The 15,187-nt window shown below is 39.4% G+C and overlaps 1 long non-coding RNA gene across 1 annotated transcript; it reads right to left on the minus strand.

Moving 5' to 3' along the window:
* Positions 1–2,039: 2,039 nt before the first annotated feature.
* On the minus strand, positions 2,040–12,318 carry LOC135571777 (uncharacterized). Its single transcript, XR_010463931.1, has 4 exons — positions 11,392–12,318; positions 10,791–11,129; positions 2,492–2,607; positions 2,040–2,345 (listed from the first exon to the last, which is right to left on the minus strand). It is a non-coding gene; the product is annotated as an uncharacterized LOC135571777 (long non-coding RNA).
* Between the last annotated feature and the right edge of the window lie 2,869 nt (positions 12,319–15,187).

A 15,187-nucleotide genomic window follows, 5' to 3' on the forward strand; every position in this document is an offset into this window, starting at 1 on the left:
TGTCTATATAAAAAAAATATCAAAGGGACGCAAAGGAACTCATTTCGTGGAATGACCCTAGAGGTCATAATGACAATGATGATTATGATGCCATCAATCGTCATCATCATCATTATTAATATGATCATGTATTATTTTGCATGATGTGTCTGCTAAAGCAAAACAAATAATGGCACAGATATAAGAATGAAAATGTGACCGTACAGTAGCTTACCTGGACACCTGTTGATGTTGTTTCTGACGGTACAGGTGAGATCTCCTGACAGGCCTTTCTTCAGAGTGATGGTGTTTATCTCTTCACCAGGAGAGGTCTCAGTGTCTCTCAGTATCTGTCCACCCAGAGTTCAGCTGTACTGTTACACTACCGTCCCCCTCAGAGGAGCAGGACACCCTCATCTCTCCATGGGAAGAACACTGGAGCTGTGGGGAATAAGGCAACTTCAGCAAACAGACAAAACAAATATCTACATTATGTATCATATTACTGTATATTTCTTTGGAAGCTAATAGTCATATGTCTTTTTGTTGTTGTTGAGATAGCCCTTTACCTTCAATGAACAGGTGTAGTCTTCTGGTGGCCATTGAACTTCCATTAGAATGAAATGTTTCTAAGAGGTATTCATCAGAATCCGTCCTTTCTGTGTTATCCATCCTAAATGTCTTGTTGTTCATGAAGAACTCTGATCTAGCTTTAATGGAGTCATGCATTCTCACTAAATCATTTAAAATGTTGACTATGTCTGTAGCTTTATCATTGGGGTCTTTTTATAATAAGAATGTATATCCCTTGGTATCAGTCAGCTGGAGATAGACAGTACCTCCCAGAGCTCCATAACACTGACATCCACTCTCTCTAGCATCACCGGAGGAGGTTAACATGCCTGAATTGCATTCTTTGGAATATAGTGCACGATGTGGAAGGTCTGCTAAGGCATCGTGGAGTTGCATTATTTTCCGAAGAAGGCACAGAGCCCTGAATTGATTATTCATTTCATACCATGGCTATAAATTAACATATTTTCCTCTAGAATGTATTCCTTTGCCAATAGAAATGTGCCAACAGCCACTGAAGTAGCTAGCAAGTATAGCTAGCTAAATAGCTACAGTACAGTAGTTGTCTTGGTAATAATAATAAAAATAATAATTGCTAGCTCAGCTAACCAAACCATCACTCTTGCTTACTATTATGAAAGTCGAATTCAACAATACCATTAAATGTTTTCAATTTTATGTTTGCTTTCAAAAGCAGCTAAAAAATAAAACATGTAAGAATGAGCTTCAAAGTCATTGAATTACAGGAAGCAATTATACCGTGCGATATAGTGAAATAATGCACGCTCTAGAATGCAATTCAAGCCAATCAAAAACGAGTATTAAACAATGCAATGGTACAATTGTTTATAATCTAATTATCTGATTTTGAGGCTTGAACATGACAATAACATACATTTATAACTATTACAATCCTCTAAATGTATGAAGAGAGAAATAAAGCAAAAATGAGAAATGGACATTGAATCTTTAAGGATCCGCCCCTTTATTTAAAAATGTCACCTAAATGACATACCCAAATCTAACTGCTTGTGGCTCAGGACCAGGCGCAAGGACATGCATATTATTGATACCATTTGAAAGGAAACATTTTGAAGTTTGTGGAAATGTTAAATTAATGTAGGAGAATATAACACATTAGATCTGGTGAAAGATCTGGTCAAATCTCTATTTTTTGTACCATCATCGTCGAAATGCAAGAGAAAAGCCATCATGTATTATTCCAGCCCAGGCGCAAATTAGGTTTTGGCCACTAGATGGCAGCAGTGTATGTGCAAATGTTAGACTGATCCACTGAACCATTGAATTTCTATTCAGAAATTTGTATCAGGACTGTTCACATGTGCCAGTACAGGTTGTTCTATTTGAGTAAAATTATCATTTAACATTATTTAGCTTCTCTGAAAAGAGAAAGCTGCAAAACAAGAGTGATTTTTAGGCTATAATAACTGTCATGAGAAAAAGTATTTTTTCAATATCCTCAGAAAAAGTATTCATGTAATTTAATACCAGTGCTGATTCACAGCTGCCAACAAAACAGAAAAACAATGAATAAAAAATAAGCTACTACCATAAAAATATTTAATGCACACACAGAAAAAACAAAGGAAATTGTTTTGGCTGTTTTGAAAAAGGAATGAGTATTTTGTCTCCATTCTAGTTACTTATCAATGACTACTCTCTGGAAGCCTACTAATGAGTCCTAAACCTCTATCTCCCCTCTGTTAGCAGGTATCAAAGGTTTGGTCGCCGCTTTCCTCATTCTGAAGGCTGAGGTCCTTAGTTTTCTCCATCTGAAATGTGAGATGAGGTAAATCAGTGGTGTGATGACACAGTAAGTCAGATCCTAAGTAGTGGTGACACACATATGTGCTGTACTGTAGCCTCATTGATAGTAACTATGGTAAGATTATAGGTGGGGTGCTTGCTGTGTTCTAACCTGTGGTGCTGGACTTCTCCTTCTCCTCTGAATACAGCAGGCTACCAGCATCACTGCTAGGAGGAGACCAACAGCTGAACCTGACCCCAAGATGAGCACCATGGGTAAACCTGGTCCTAAATTGAGGAACGTTAACATGGTGGAGAGGTGATGAGCATATTAATGAATAGTAATAAACACGACACAACATACACTGACTGTACAAAACATTAAGAACACCTTCCCAATATTGAGTTGCAACCCCCCTTCTGCCCTCAGAACAGCCTCAATTTGTCGGAGCATGGACTCTATACGGTGTCGAAAGTGTTCCACAGGGATGCTGGCCCATGTTGACTCCAATGCTTCCCACAGTTGTGAAAAGTTGGCTGGATGTCCTTTGAGTGGTGGACCATTCTTGATAAACACTAAACTGTTGAGCCTGAAAAACCCAGCAGCATTGCAGTTCTTGACACAAATTGGTGCGCCTGGCACCTAATACCATACCCCGTTCAAAGGCACTGAAATGTTTTGTCTTGTCCGTTCACCCTCTGAATGGCACACATACACAATCCATGTCTCAATTGTCTCAAGACAATCCTTCTTTAACCTGTCTCCTCCCCTTCATCTACACTGATTGAAGTGGATTTAACAAGTGACATCAATAAGGGACCGTAGCTTCACCTGGATTCACCTGGTCAGTCTTTGTCATGGAAATAGGTGTTCCTAGTGTTTGTACTCTCAGTGTAGATGTGCCCTCTTATTAAAAAAAAAGTGCCCTAGCAGCATAGTGGCATTTTGTCAAATGTAATAGTCATTGAAAGAAATACTTTCAGTCTCTTTCAAATGTTTTACTTTTAAATGTAAGAAAGTGCACATCAAACTGGCTCATTTCATAAACTTGAATCTTGGAAAAGGTCCCCTCCCCTGCACTTCAGCCCCTCACCCACACTCCAGCCCCACATTTTCACGTGTCTGACTTCTCCATGCAGTGGACTCTGACTACGGACACTGGGAGGAGAGTGTGCATACTGGAAGGCTATGTTTGAGTTGGACCGGTAATGTGTATCTCTCTCTGTTAGGGGCAGCGAAGGTAGCCATTGGACTGCTTGTTTGTATGAGGCAGATGTCAGCAGCAGCACCAGAAAAAACTCAAATCAACTAAAAATGAGACACCACAGCCAATTAGCTGGTGTCATGACGTGGCCCTTTCTGGGTATAGATCGTGGCATCCCCCTCGCTCTCTCTCTCTCTCTCCTCCTACACCCAAGTTCTGTTATCTCAGGTCGTAAATTCCTGGTGTAGACTCTCTCCCCCTGGCCATGCAGAAAGAGAGACACAGAGAGAATAAAGGATTTCACATGGCGAACTCCTACATCCCCAAAATGAGAATTTGATACAAAATGTCCACTTGTGAGGTATAACGAGTGTGTTTCATTTGGTGACCTCAGAGAGGACAGGAAACACTCATAACTATATCTCTGAAAGTGTACATTTCTCAATAATGGGGTTTGCATCTAAGTCTGGTATTAAATGAATGAGTAAAGATGAAGTAATTTGTGAAATGATGTAATGTGATGTTAAACCTTTAGTGTGAAAGAATTGTATTCCCTTTAAAGTTTAACTAAGTCATTGGCCCGCCCCCATGAGCACAGACATGATCTGGTGTCATGGAACAGCCCTTTTCTAACCCCCCACCCCTGAGGATATCCTCTTCAGATCACAAAAACCTCAGTTTAAGCTAAGGTTGCAATTGTTGTTGAATTCCTAACCATACCACGTGGAGCATTGGGTACACGACGGGAAATGGTTCAACTCTGAGACTATCGATCTCGATATGCAACCAATATGCAGCGTGGTACATGTTCGTCATGTTTTTAATTTTTTTTTTTATTTTACCCCGTTTTCTCCCCAATTTCGTGGTATCCAATTGTTTTAGTAGCTACTATCTTGTCTCATCGCTACAACTCCCGTACGGGCTCGGGAGAGACGAAGGTTGAAAGTCATGCATCCTCCGATACACAACCCAACCAAGCCGCACTGCTTCTTAACACAGACCCGGAAGCCAGCCGCACCAATGTGTCAGAGGAAACACTGTGCACCTGTCCACCTTGGCTAGCGCACACACCCAGCCCGCCACAGGAGTCGCTGGTGCGCGATGAGACAAGGACATCCCTACCGCCTACCCCTCCCTAACCCGGGCGACACTAGGCCAATTGTGCATCGCCCCACGGACCTCCCGGTCGCGGCCGGTTACGACAGAGCCTGGGCGCGAACCCAGAGTCTCTGAAGGCACAGCTGCGCCCGGGAGGCCCCTTGTGTTCATCATGTTTTAATGAACAAAATCACTGAACACGAAAATACAAAATAACAAATAGAAAGACAGAAACGAAAACTGAAACAGTTCCGTGTGGAACACACAGACACAGAAAACAATCACCCACGAAACACTGGTGGGAAAAGGCTACCTAAGTATGATTCTCAATCAGAGACAACTAACGACACCTGCCTCTGATTGAGAACCATACCAGGCCAAACGCAAAATACAACATAGAAAAACAAACAGACAGCCCACCCCAACTCACGCCCTGGCCATAGTAAAACAAAGACAAAACAAAGGAACTAAGGTCAGAACGTGACAAGAAGACTAATTGATCAGATATTAAATTATCTGAAGTGTTATATTAGGAAAATTATAATTTTGTAATCTGAAGATTTTCCTTGGTGCACCGACTTCCTAGTTAATTACATATACAAGATTAGTTTAATCACGTAATAATAATTACAGAGAATTGATTTGATAAAATAACAGTCTTCACTTTAATGATTCCAAAGACACGACACTAGCTAGCAGAATTACATCATTCACTATGATCAGCTGATAGCCACTCTTTTCCTACTGTCAATAATTTAGTCCTCTCTAGACCAGTTACTAGGAGTTAATGTAACTTACTTGCTTACAATCTGTGATGAGGCCATAATGAATTGGCCTATACATATTGACATTTGGAAACAGAGACAGTTGGTACAGTTTCCATTTCTATTTTTGAAACAGGCCCATATGGGCAGCCCTGTTTATAGCTGATGAGGACCCCCTGACTGAATTCAGGCCACCGTTACCAGGCAACAACACCCACAGAGCACAACAACAGCACTCATCTACAGAAGGTGGTAACGCAGAAGCAAATATAGCATACTGACCACTTCCTTTTTGAGAATACAAGTATAGCATCCTAAACTGAAGGTCTACATTTTTCTTAAACTCCTACTGGCTGTTTGCATTCAATGATTCCATGGCTTTTAAGCCCCTTATACATACGGAGTCTATAGAAGTCTAAGTCTAATTTTGTTAGTGGGATTTTAAATTATTTAATTTTAATTTGTTTTACATTGATCTACACAAAATGCTCCATAAATGTCAAAGTGGAAAGAACATTTTACATAATTGTTTTTCATATTAATAAAAATGTAACAACTCCAATAGTCATGGAATAAGTATTCATCCCTTTTGTTTAGACAAGCCTAAGTTAGTTCAGAAGTAAAATGTGGCTTAACAAATCACATAAGTTATATGGACTGAAACAATATGCTTTGACATGATTTTTGAATGACTACCCCCTTTGAATGTCACAATGAGGCCATTGGTGATTTTAAAACAGCTACAGAGTTGAAAAGCTGTTAAGGTAGAAAACTGAGGATAGATCAACAATATTGTAGTGACTCCACAATAATGACCTAAATGACAGAGTGAAAAGAAGAATGCAAATATTCAGAATGAAAATGTTCCAACAAGGCACTAATGTAATACTGAAAAAAAACATGGCAAAGGAATACCATTTTTAGCCTAAATGCAAAGCCTTTATGTTTGGTGCCAATCCAACACAACACATCACTGAGTAACTGCCTACTTATTTTTGGCAAAGACTGGGGAGTTTTTCAGGATGAAAAGAAGTGAGATGGAGCAAAGCAGAGGTAAAATCTTTGAGGAAAACCTGCTTCAGGCTGCTTTACACCACACACTCTGGGAGGAATTCACATTTCAGCAGGACAATAACATACAACACAAATCTACACTGGAGTTGCTTACCAAGGAGACAGTGAATGTTCCTGAGTGGCCAAGTTAAAGTTGTGACGTAAATCTGTTTGAAAATCTAAGGCAAGACTTGAAAATTGCTTTCCAGCCATGATCCCAGACACCTTTTGAAAAGAATAATGGGAAAATATTGCACAATACAGGTGTGCAAAGCTCTTAGAGACTTACTCAAGAAGAATCACAGCTGTAATCACTGCATGTTTCTAACATGTATTGACTCAGGGAGTGAATACTTATCAAGGTACTGTATATTGGCGTTTATTTTTTGTTAAAGGAATTATCCACCCCAAAAAACTAATTGTGGGATTAACCGTGTTAAATAGTGTTAATAAATATATTCAGTTGAAGTGGGAAGTTTACATACACCTTAGCCAAATACATAAAAAATGATAAAAAAATCCCCGTCTTAGGTCAGTTAGGATCACCACATTATTTTAAGAATGTGAAATGTCAGAAAAATAGCAGAGATAATGATTTATTTCAGCTTTAATTTCTTTCATCACATTCCCAGTGGGTCACACTCAATTAGTATTTGGTAACGTTTAAATTGTTTAACTCGGGTCAAACGTTTCAGGTAGCCTTCCACAAGCTTCCCACAATAAGTTGGGTGAATTTTGGCCCATTCCTCCTGACAGAGCTGGTGTAACTGAGTCAGGTTTGTATGCATCCTTGCTCACACATGTTTTTTCAGTTCTGCCCACAAATTTTCTATAGGATTGAGGTCAGGGCTTTGTGATGGCCACTCCAATACCTTGACTTTGTTTTCCTTAAGCCATTTTGCCACAACTTTAGAAGTATGCTTGGGGTCATCGTCCATTTGGAAGACCCATTTGCGACCAAGCTTTAACTTCCTGACTGATGTTTTGAGATGTTGTTTCAATATATCCACATAATTTCACTTCCTCATGATGACATACATTTTGTGAAGTGCACCAATCCCTCCTGCAGCAATGCACCCCCACAACATGATGCTGCCACCCCTGTGCTTCACGGTTGGGATGGTGTTCTTAGGCTTGCAAGCATCCCCCTTCTTCCTCCAAACATAACAGTGTTCATTATGGCCAAACAGTTCTATTTTTGTTCCATCAGACCAGAGGACATTTCTCTAAAAAGTACGATCTTTGTCCCCATATGCAGTTACTATCCGTAGTCTGGCTTTTTTATGGCGGTTTTGGAGCAGTGGCTTCTTCCATGCTGAGCGGCCTTTCAGGTTATGTCGACATAGGCCTCGTTTTACTGTGGATATCGATACTTTTGTACCTGTTTCCTCCAACATCTGGAATTGATTTGCACTTTTCGCACCAATGTTTGTTCATCTCTAGGAGACAGAAAGCGTCTCCTTCCTGAGCGGTATGACGGCTGCGTGGTCCCATGGTGTTTATACTTGCTTACTATTGTTTGTACAGATGAAAGTGGTACCTTCAGGCATTTGGAAATTGCTCCCAATGATGAACCAGACTTGTGGAGGTCTCAATGGATTTTTCTGAGGTCTTGGCTGATTTCTTTTTATTTTCCCATGATGTCAAGCAAAGAGGCACTGATTTTGAAGGTAGGCCTTGAAATATATCCACAGGTGCACTTCCAATAGACTCAAATGATGTCAATTAAATTATCAGAAGCTTCTAAAGCAATGACATAACTTCTGGAATTTTCCAAGTTGTTTAAAGGCACAGTCAACTTAGTGTATGTAAACTTCTGAAATAATCTTTATGTTAACAATTGTTGGAAAAATTACTTGTGTCATGCACAAAGTAGATGTCCTAACCGACTTGCCAAAACTATGGTTTGTTAACAAGAAATTAGTGGAGTGGTTGAAAAACACGTTTTAATGACTCCAACCTAAGTGTATGTAAACTTCAGACTTCAACTGTATGTTGTGTAGGTGAACTAATGCTTAATTTTGTTCTTATGTCAATGTTGGTAGAAACATGTGAAAATAATTTTGGGAAATCTGTTGCAACTCAAATCTACAACAAAGCCCACAATGCAATGCACTCTATTTCTTGGCTGGCTGGCTAGCTAGCTAAAAAAAACATAGTTACACACAATAATAAAGTCAATATCAGCATGTGAAGTAGCTAGCTGCTTTGCTTTGTTAAAATCCCCAACTACAATAAATGCAGCCACAGGAGTTGTGGTTACCAGTTTGTAAAAAGTTCAGTGTAGTTCCTAGAGGGCCATCGTGGTATCGGCTTGAGGGGGAATATAAATGGCTGTGACCTTAACCGAAGAATATTCTCATGGGAGGTAATACGTTCGGCATTTGATTGTGAGCTATTCTAGGTTGGGTGAACAAAAGAACTTGAGTTTCTGTATGTTATCACAATCACACCACAAGTAGATAATCATGAAACATACACCACTGCCTTTCTTCTAGCATGGGGAGTTCTTTATTCCTGTCTGCGTGATGAACTGAGAACCCAGCTGGCTCTATGGATGGGGACAGCCATGAGCCGAGAGAGCCATGAGTCCGTGAAATATATTATGTTACAGTCCCTGATGTCTCTCTGGAAAGAGATCCTCACCCTGAGCTCGTCCAGAGACAGAACATTAGCAAGTGATATACTCAGAAGTGGTGGATGGTGTGCACGCCTCCTGAATCGGATTATAAGTCCACTCTGAATACCTCTTCTCCACCGGCGGCGTCTTGGAGAAGCCTCGGGATAAGTTCAATTGCCCTGGGGAGAACAAACAAAGGATCCAATTCGGGAAAGTCGTATTCCTGGTTGTAGTGCTGTTGAGTTACCGCCGCTCTGATATCCAAAAGTTATTTCCGGCAGTATGTAATAACACAAAAACAAATTCTGGGCAAATAATGAAAGAAATAACACACCAAAAAAACGAAATACTGCAAAGTTGCTTAGAAGCAGAGCTGCCATGTCTGTCTGCACCATCTTACTCTATATCAGCATGTGAAGTAGCTAGCTACTGTAGCTGTAAAATCGGCTAAACAAACTGCACTATCAATTTAGGACTCTATCTCACTGAATTCAACTTGCTGCTCATCTCTGCCCAGAGTGAGAGCAGAGCATGTTTCTGTCCCACTTTTGAGGAGATGGGAAACTCCAATAGACTCGTATTAACGCTCATTGTGTATGGACCGTGCTGTGCATTCTGGGTGATTCTGAGAGCTCTCCTTCAAGGAGTGAATGGGAGTCATTTGAGATAATTAACTTGTTCTCTGTAATATCGTATAGTTTTGGACATTACATACTTTCGAGGAAAATAGGCAGTTTTCTCAACTCATACCCCTAACTTTGAGAAGGGATTGAGTGACGATTAGTTTAGCAACCACATGACGCAGCTTAACAACGTGAATGTGATGGGTTGACAGTCAGTTGGGTGGGACGTTTCTCCATTCATTGCACAATGGGATTCCTATCACCTCCTTTCTGTAATATCTCTGTTTTCCAGACACACAGGATGCACTGCGACATGATACTTGAAGGAGAAACCGAGTTGAATCATTTGGGACACTGTTTAGATTGGGCACATCTAAACAAAATATATACTTTGTCATGACTTTGCGATCTGGTTTTCTGGTAATTGTTTTAAAAGCATTACGAAATGTGATAGTTTGTTATCCCCAATCTCCAGTGACGAGAATGATGTAGCTATGACGTGTTTCTAAACAATTTCCTAACTTTCACAGACGGACCACTTAGAAGTTAAATCATGGGGACATTTGTTATTTTACCCACTGATAGAACAGAGGCTTTCACCAAATTGACAGGAGTTTCATGCGTTTTATTTCTGGGAGTGGATTCATTAAAGAAAATGTTTGAATTTTTTGTCCACTTTGACATTAGGGTATTATGTTTAGATCATTGGTAAACAAAACAAAAATACTATGCAATCCATTTTAATTCCACTTTGTAAACGATAAAATTTTCAGAAATTCAAGGGGGTTTAGACATTCTATAGGCACTTGTAAGCCAACATGAATGTGGATTTTTCAGTGTTGCCACATGTGCTGTGTATCAGCATGTTGTATTCACCTATGTTACTCAATTTGTTGCAATTTCCAGCCGTTTAAGGAAATTGTTACTAGGTCTAAGAAGTAGTACTTGTGACCTCTGCATAATGGAGATATTGATGGTTTATCTGGCAGTATCATGGCTACTTTGATCTGCTGCACCTTATTACATTTGTTTTGTATTTGGTCATTTTAGTAGATAGGGGAGGATAAAATATAGATGAACATATCTTGTGTTATATGATGTTACTTGCCTTCAATGTCCAGTTGTACTCGTCTGGTTCCCAAAAGTAACCCATTGGAATTGTAGATCTCCGCAAGGTATTGCCCAGAATCAGTCCTCTCCACATTGGTTAACCTTAAGGTCCCATTGTTGATAAAGAACTTTGATCTTTTTTCACTCGTTCCCCTAAAGGTCACCTTGTTTCTTTTCAGTGAGAATATCAGTGTGGGACCATCGATGAGGTTCTATTTAAACAACAATTCACATCCACTCGCGTTGGTCATCAGCTGGAGATTCAGAGTTCCATTCAGAACCACGGAACACTGGGATGAGTTATGAGTAGCATTACAGGTGGTCACCATGTCTGTGGCTGAGGAGAGAGAGAGAGAGACAGAAAGACAGACAGAGAGAACTAATGATAATCACAATCTTGTCATTGGGATCTCAATGAAAGACATAATGCCCCAAAAATTTACGTCTCTCTTTAAATAATTTGTGGCGATAGTGGCACTCATCTAATGCATGATGCTGTATGTGCATTTGACTCAATAACCATTCACATCTTTACAAAACAAAGTAGACAATAAAAACCATGTAGCTGATGCAGAATAAGAGGATGAGAAGCATCTTACCATGAGACACTCCTGTTAACAGCACCAACAGTAGTCCAAACATAGCCTCCATGTCTCTTCACACAACAATCCAGAGTCCAGTTATATTAAAAAATAAAATAGTTACAGTAACTGATCCTTAAAGCCAGAAATGTATTGCCTTTTGATTAACCTAGTTGTCAAACAAGTAGTGAGGTGGTTGATTCGGGAAACCAAGTGATGGTGTTGCCTCTGTCAGGAGGGGAGGTTCTTAACACGGATCACATCTCACTTCTACATCCCATGGTGTCTGGCTTCTGCCTCTGCATTGCTTGCTGTTTGGGGTTTTAGGCTGGGTTTCTGTATAGCACTTTGTGACATCTGCTGATGTAAAAAGTGCTTTCTAAATAAATGTGATTGATTGATTGGTATGCAATGTCATACTGCTCTGAAAAATAGAGGCACTTACACAACTGAAAGGGGAAAACATATTTTGCACACAGTCTATAGAAACAACTTGATCAGATGTTATATGTTTTTATAGTACTATTGTGCGTCCTTTATTTTGCCTTGTTTATTTGAGCTCAGTATTGTAGGTGGCCTGTGTCAATTACAAACCATTATGATCAGAATCAGAATCACCTTCATTCACCAAGTATATTTACACATGCTCAGAGTTGTACTTGGTGATATAGTGCTGCTAACGATAGACAACATAATCCGTTTTACTTGGTGATATGGTGCTGCTAGTGATAGACAACATACTGAGAGATTTACTTGGTGATATGGTGCTGCTAGTGATAGACAACATACTGAGAGTTTTACTTGGTGATATGGTGCTGTTAGTGATAGACACCATACTGAGAGATTTACTTGGTGATATGGTGCTGCTAGTGATAGACAACATAATCAGTTGTACTTGGTGATATGTTGCTGCTAGTAATAGACAACGTAATCAGTTGTACTTGGTGATATGTTGCTGCTAGTAATAGACAACGTAATCAGTTGTACTTGGTGATATGTTGCTGCTAGTAATAGACAACGTAATCAGTTGTACTTGGTGATATGTTGCTGCTAGTAATAGACAACATACTCAGTTTTACTTGGTGATATGGTGCTGCTAGTGATAGACAACATACTCAGTTTTACTTGGTGATATGTTGCTGCTAGTGATAGACAACATAATCAGTTGTACTTGGTGATATGTTGCTGCTAGTAATAGACAACATACTCAGTTTTACTTGGTGATATGTTGCTGCTAGTGATAGACAACGTAATCAGTTGTACTTGGTGATATGTTGCTGCTAGTAATAGACAACATACTCAGTTTTACTTGGTGATATGTTGCTGCTAGTGATAGACAACGTAATCAGTTGTACTTGGTGATATGTTGCTGCTAGTAATAGACAACATACTCAGTTTTACTTGGTGATATGTTGCTGCTAGTGATAGACAACGTAATCAGTTGTACTTGGTGATATGTTGCTGCTAGTAATAGACAACGTAATCAGTTGTACTTGGTGATATGGTGCTGCTAGTAATAGACAACGTAATCAGTTGTACTTGGTGATATGGTGCTGCTAGTAATAGACAACATACTCAGTTTTACTTGGTGATATGTTGCTGCTAGTGATAGACAACGTAATCAGTTGTACTTGGTGATATGTTGCTGCTAGTAATAGACAACGTAATCAGTTGTACTTGGTGATATGGTGCTGCTAGTAATAGACAACGTAATCAGTTGTACTTGGTGATATGGTGCTGCTAGTGATAGACAACATACTCAGTTTTACTTGGTGATATGTTGCTGCTAGTAATAGACAACATACTCAGTTTTACTTGGTGATATGGTGCTGCTAGTGATAGACAACATACTGAGAGTTTTACTTGGTGATATAGTGCTGCTAGTAGGAGACACCATACTGAGAGTTTTACAAAATACATTTGTAATCCAACTTTAGGTATTAGGTAAACGTTAATAATCGATCAAATTGATCGCGGGGCGATGTGTATTCAATAGCTCCACGTCTTGAAATGAGGGTCGATAATTGTCTCTTCCAAAACTTCCTGTCGTGGACCGGATGAAATCAAGTGTCTCTTCTTCGTTTGACCAAGGAACAACGTCAAGGAAATTGCCAAGACTGGTGACATCGTGTGGAAGCTGTAGGACTTGTAAACTGAGAGGTATATATTTTCGCAGGCCATAGACAATACAGCCAACTGGCGGATTGATCTTGTTTTTTTTGGGGGGGTGAACAGTTTTCCTTGGAGTTCGCATGTTAAACACGTCCTGTTATAGTCACAGACATGGTTTAACCAGTTTTAGAAACTTCAGAGTGTTTTCTATCCACACATACTAATCATATGCATATACCATATTCCTGGCATGAGTAGCAGGACTTTGAAATTTTGCACGATTTTTAACAAAATGTTGAAAAAATTGTCCCAAGCTCTATTAAGGTATGTAATCATTTTCTCAAACAAACACCCGGTGAAAGTGTAGAGAGCCACATCAAATTACAGAAATACTCATCATAAACATTGATGAAAGATACAAGTGTTTAACTTCTTGCGTCGAGCCATCCCGGATCCGGTGTCGTGACTACAGCCTCAAGCTCATTACCATAACGCAACGTTAACTATTCATGAAAATCGCAAATGAAATGAAATTAATCTATTTGCTCTCAAGCTTAGCCTTTTGTTAACAACACTGTCATCTCAGATTTTCAAAATATGCTTCTCAACCATTGCAAAACAAGCATTTGTGTAACAGTATTGATGGCTAACGTAGCATTTAGCGTAGCATTTAGCGTTAGCATTCAGCATGCAACATTTTCCACAAAAACCATAAAAGCATTCAAATAAAATCATTTACCTTTGAAGAACTTCAGATGTTTTCAATGAGGAGACTCTCAGATAGCAAATGTTCAGTTTTTCCTGAAAGATTATTTGTTTAGGACAAATCGCTCCGTTTTCTGCGTCACGTTTAGCTACGAAAAAAACCCTGTTTCCAGGATTGTGTAAATCTATCAGCAAGCTCATTAGCATAACACAACGTTAACTATTCATGAAAATCGCAAATGAAATGAAATTAATCTATTTGCTCTCAAGCTTAGCCTTTTGTTAACCTCATAGTCCGCCCAAACCCGTATGCGGTAGCGTAACTACAGCCTCAAGCTCATTACCATAACGCAACGTTAGCGATTTCTAAAAATCGCAAATTAAATAAAATAAATATGCCTGCTCTCAAGCTTATCCTTTTCTTAACAATCCTGTCGTCTCAGATTTTCAAAATATGCTTTAGAACCAGAGAAAATCAATAATTTGTGTAAGAGTGGTGATAGCTAGCTTAGCATTTAGCGTTAGCATTTAGCACGCAACATATTCACAAAAACCAGCCAAGGAATCAAATAAAATAATTTACCTTTGAAGAACTTCAGATGTTTCAATGAGGAGACTCTCAGTTACATAGCAGATGTCCAGTTTTTCCTGAAAGATTCTTGTGTAGGACACATCGTTCCCTTTTGTTACTATGCATTTGGCTACCGAAACTAACCGAAAATTCAGTCACCTACATGTCGAACTTTTTTCTGAATTAACTCCATAATATCGACTGAAACATGGAAAACGTTGTTTGAATCAATCCTGAAGGTGGTTTGTCATATTTCTCTCCATTGAAAGCATCGGCCTTGTACCCTGCTTTGTTCTGAGATTTGAATGGAAAAATACTGGGAGTTGATTTTTGCGCACCGAATGCCACGCAGACACCAAGAGGGACACTTGGCAATTGTAGTCTCTTATGGTCAATCTTCCAATGATATGCCTACAAATACGTCAC

Source organism: Oncorhynchus nerka, linkage group LG5 (assembly GCF_034236695.1).
Source record: "Oncorhynchus nerka isolate Pitt River linkage group LG5, Oner_Uvic_2.0, whole genome shotgun sequence".
Taxonomy (NCBI): Eukaryota; Metazoa; Chordata; class Actinopteri; order Salmoniformes; family Salmonidae; genus Oncorhynchus; species Oncorhynchus nerka.